The sequence below is a fragment of the Triticum dicoccoides genome, chromosome 1B, assembly GCF_002162155.2.
Source record: "Triticum dicoccoides isolate Atlit2015 ecotype Zavitan chromosome 1B, WEW_v2.0, whole genome shotgun sequence".
NCBI classification, from domain to species: Eukaryota; Viridiplantae; Streptophyta; class Magnoliopsida; order Poales; family Poaceae; genus Triticum; species Triticum dicoccoides.
In genome coordinates, this window is record NC_041381.1 from 705,162,277 (window position 1) to 705,167,469 (window position 5,193).

Genomic DNA, 5,193 nt, shown 5'->3' on the forward strand with positions numbered 1-5,193 from the left:
TTGTCTATTAATCTTCTGCAAAAATAATCAACTCAAAAGCACTCTTCTCTAAAAAATGACAGCTAATCTCGTGAGTGCAAAGTTTCTGTTTTTTACAGCAAGATCACATTAACTTTCACCCAAGTCTTCCCAAAGGTCTTACTTGGCACTTTATTGAAACAAAAGCTATAAAACATGATTACTACAGTATCTTAATCATGTAGACACACAAAAACAGTAAGGGAAATGTCGTGGAAGACTGACCCGCGGACACCTATGGGGCCGGCGGACCGGGCCCCTTTCGGTTCGGCGGGGGGCGGAGATCGCACGAAGAGCAGATCGAGGCGAAGCACACGAGCGGTTTACCCAGCTTCGGAGCTCTCCGGAGAGATAATACTCCTACTGCTGCATGTCTGATTGTATTGAGTTCTTGCTCGGGAGCGCTAGATGCTACAGTACACACTAGCTGCTAACGAGACCGAGCCTGAGTGCTTTCTGGCTTCGAACCTCTCGAACCCCCCTCTATGTTGCGCATGGGCCTCCTTTTATATGCTCAAGGGGTCACCGACAGGTGGCAAGGTAGACAAGGGCAAAAATGGAAATGTGTTGCGGTTGGTACAACTACTTGTACATTGTATCATACCTAACCCTGACGGCAGGGGACAAAGGCATTAAATGCCCGTCTGTGTCGCCCAAACAGTGCAAAAAGGGACCGTCAGGGGCGCCACCGCTTGCCACGATGGCAATCTTGTCAGCGTCGCTTGCCACCTCGCACCGCTGGCTGCACAGCCTCTCGCCACGCGCGCCTGGAAAGATCCCAGGGCGACACGTTGGTGGATGTGCTGGAGCGTGGGTACAGAGTGGTAGCTTGCCGCGGCAAGCGCCTTGCCGCGGTCGTTGTCTTGTCGCGTCCGGAAGCTTGTCGCTCGCCGGGCCTTGCCGGGACGCGTGGCGCGTCGCAGCAAGTTCCTTGAGATGCCTCGCTTGGCCTTCCAGGCAAGCTCCTCTTGCCGGGGCCTCGTCTCCTTGTCTTGAATACTTTGTTCTTGAATGGCTCCAAAGGAGCCACGGAGGACCTTGGCGGTCACCCGGCAAGCCTTACCGCGGGGTGCTGCGACTGCCCGTGCACAAGTTCGGGATACTAGGGTACCCCTACTCTAGTACACCGACAGGAGCCCCCGGGCCTGGGCCACACACGGTGCCGAGCGCTGTTGGGCCAGGCCCAAAACAGGGCACGGGCACGCGCGGCCTGGGTCACGCCGTACCTTACTCCGTATCCACCACGCCCTCCCCTAACGACACACGTTGAATGCGGCATCGTGGGAGAGATTGTGGGTGGTTTCTTTATTCGGAAAAACGGAACGTCCGCCCCCTCCATCTTTATAAGCGGGGGAAACAGGGGCAGTTCGCCCATCTCGCCAGTTGCTATTCCAATCTTAGAAATCCTCCGTTGCTCTCCCCTTCTTCCCGAAGCCGAAAGAGAGCAGCGCTCCGCCCCCATCGCCACCAGCACTACCAACACCGTCGATCTCCCCTACCACCTCCGCCATGGCTCCGAAAGCCGGCAAGGGGAAGGCCGTGAAGATGACCGAGGCGCAGCGGCTCGCGGCGCTGCGAAGGGAGCGGACAACCTTCCCCCAGCTCGCCGCGAAGGAGCTGAGGCATTACTACTACCTCTTCTGGTCGACGGAGACGCGAGCGCATCCGCGCACGAAGGTACTCTCCGCCGCCGCTTCAGAACGGGCTCCGAATGGATATCCCTTCTTCGCGCTGTTCTTCTACTGCGGGCTCTGCCCGCCTTTCTCTGAATTTTTCTGTGACATCATGAACACCTACGGGTTCCACCTCCTTGACTTCACCCCCAATGCCGTTCTGACCATGGCAGTTTTCGCACATCTCTGCGAAAACTTTGTCGGAGTCCACCCAAATGTAGCTCTCTTTCCCCACTTCTTTATGCCCCGGGTTGAGAGAGGAGAGCCCTTATCCGGCGGAATCGCCTGGATCTCGAGAGCCGGCAAGAAGGAAGCTTATCTGGAGGGTGAGCTCCGCGGCAAGTGGGAGGAATGGAGGGCGGACTGGTGCTGGATCGTCGAGGAGAACCCGCAGCCGTTTACTGCCCAGCGCCAAGCCCCTGTAGTGCGCGGCAATGATTGGAGCAGCGTGGCCCCGGAAGACGACAGGCTGAAGATTGCCGTCACCAGGATCCTTCGCCTCAGGCCTGCCGGGCTCACCGTAGGCGCCGTTGGCGCAGATTTTCTTCGCCGCCGCATCGCCCCCCTACAGGAGAGGAGGAGACCCGCCTGGGAGTTCGGGGGTGCGGCGGACATCATGAGGCTGCGCCCAGGCCTCAACTTCAACTTCACTGTCCTGGAATTGGACGCGATGCTCAAGGAATTGTTCAAGCACGACCCTCAACATCCCGAATGGTTCAGGTTGCCGAAGGGTGTCGTTCCGCTGTGCAACAATTCCTCGCTCGACCGTATCCGCGCAATGATGCCGCTGTGCGATTCGCATGGACTTGTCCCAACTTGGCAAGAGCCTGCGGACGACGTTGTGCAGGAGTTCTTCGACGGCTTGGTGGAAGTGGCGGTCCGCGCCGATGAACAGAAGAGCCTCACCCGCGACACCACCGATGCAGAGATGCAGCGCATCGCCACTAGGGCGGAAGAGGCGGCGGCAGCCGCTGCCGCGGGCGAGTTTGGATTCACCGTGGAGGAGGCAGAGGCAACAGAGGCGGCAAGCCTTGCCGAGCGAGAATGGCTTGTTGGCGAGGGAGAGCTTGCCGGCGAAGGAGAGCTTGCCGGCGAGGAAGAGCTTGTCGCGCCTGAAGTCGAGTCGAGCGAGCCCGTCGAGGGTGCGAGCGACTCGTTGGAGACCGACTCCTCTTCCTCCTCGTCTTCAGACAGCCCGCCGCAAGCAGAGCCCCCAGCTCCACCAAGAAGGCATCTCCGCAAGGCCGGGGATGTAGCAGGGCGGCAGAGGAGCCAACAGCCGCCGCGCCGCGCGACACGCTCCACCGGGGCAAGCACTGTTGCTGCGGGAGCGTCTCACGCCGCTGCGGCAACTGGAGCAGGGTCCTCTCGGACCACCGCTTCTGATCCTGCCGCCGCCCCCGCCAAGCGGTCAAGGGAACCCACTCCTCCGCCTCGTCGCACCGAAGGTGGGCCGAACTTCGACCTCTCCGCGCTCAGCTCCGACGAGGAAGAAGAAGAGTAAGATTCTTTGTTGTACTTGTATTCCTTCAATTCTTGCTGTTTTGTCTTGTATCTAATTTGGTTTACTCTGAACTCATTCCTTTTCAGGACGCTGGCCCAGAGAGCGGCGAAGAGAGCCAAGGTCCCGGTGATTGTCATCGAGGACGAACCTACCGCGACAGCAGGGGGCGCGCCTGAGACCACCTTGCCGGACCCGACAACTATTCCCCAAAGCAGCCCCCAGCACAGCCCCCAGCGTAAGTAGATGGTTTACTTTTTGCTGTTAGGTGCGCATGGGTGCTCTTCCTTTGCTGACGTCTAACTATTGGATTGTGCAGGAGCAAAGCAGCCTCACCAGGAGCGCCCGGAAGCCACCCCGTCACGCCATCTGCTTCGACTACACTGCCAAGGAAGGATTCCCCGGCAAGGGAGCGTTCTCCGGCAAGGGAGAAGTCTCCGGCAAGGGAGAGTTCTCCGGCAAGGGACGGCACCAGCGACCCCCCGGTGGCGGAGATCGTGACTGTAGATCCCAGTGCAGGTAATCCTCTTGCTTGAAAACTTCCCTTGTGTTCTTCTTCTTCTGATTTTATTTTTGGATATTTGCTTGACTTTTCTCCCTCTTCCGGCCTTCAGATACACTTGACACGGAGCCGATGGAGATCGAGGTCGCCGACAAGGAGAACGCGCGCGGCAACATCGACGACGATGCTGCCACTGAAGAAGCAGCTGGCGCTGAGGATCCCGGCGGTGAAGAGGCCGCCAAAGCTGCCGCCGTAGGAGCTGGCGAGGGATCTGGCGATCGCACTGACGACCCCAAGGCCGCAGGAGCACAAGGCGCTACGCCGACCACCGATCCCTCCGCTGCTGCCACAGCGCCAAGCTCCGAAGAGCCCCAGCCCGGCGCCTATTTGAAGGCCGGCGATGGCGTCTTCATCAAGCTCCCCTGGGCGTCAAGCTCCAGGGCGCCGGTCGAAGGAGAAACCTTTGATGGAGAAGTGCTCGCCTCCGCTGGGCTGACGCTGGTTGATGCGCCGAGTAGCAGCAGCGGCGAGTCTGAGGAGGAGCAACTGCTGCGGAAGTTGGTGTCGCTCTACCGCGCTCGGCAGGCCAAGCTGGAATCCCGAGAAGCGCTTGTCGCGAGGGCGGGAGTGGACATTGAGAAGCACGCGGAGGAGCTCCGGGGTCGTAACCAGGAAGCCCTCCGGTCCCTTGCAGAGGAGCGGGTGCAACTCGCCGAGGCACGGAAAGCCTTCCTCCTCGAGAAGGCCGAAGCTGAAGAGCAACAACGGCTTGTCGCCGAGGAGTTGTTTGCGCGGGAGGGTGAGTTGGCGCAGCGGAAGGTCAACCTTGACAGCCACGAGGAGGAACTTGCCGCGCGCGAGCAAACATTTGGCGGGGCTCTCAAGGAAGCAAAGGATGCTGCCGCGGCTGCCGAGGCCGCCAAGAAGGAGCTGGAGGCGAAGGTGGCGCAGCTGGAGGCCGATCTCAAGGCGAGGGGCGAAGAGCTTGCCGCGCTCAAGCGCGAGCGTGAGAAGGACGCCTACACCCTTGGCGAGCTGCAGGGTAGTCTCGTCGAGAAGGGCAAGGAGCTTAGCACCGTCAAGGACTCCAATGCAAATCTTGAGTTGAAGTTGGCTACTTTGACCAAGACGCTGGACGGCGCCAGGGAGCAGGAGGTGGCCTTGAAGGAGGAGATCAAAGCCAACGAGGCGCTGCTGGCGAGTGCTGCCGCCACCCAGAACACCTTCAGGGAGAATGTGGAGCTCTGGACGGAGGGTCTTGTGAATATCGCCGCAGTCATTGACGGGGAGCTGGCGCAGCTGGGGTGGAGGATCTCGGGTATTCCTCCGATGAGAATCTCCAACCCAGCGCCAAGCTCACCTTGTTCTTCAAAGGCGTGGCGACGGCCCTCCAGCGACTCCGGGAGAGGATCCCAAAGTAGCTGGCCGATGAGTCGCGCACGATCTGCGCGGGAGTTCTTCAAAAGGTGCTGGTGAAGGTGGCCTTCCGCAACCCGGGC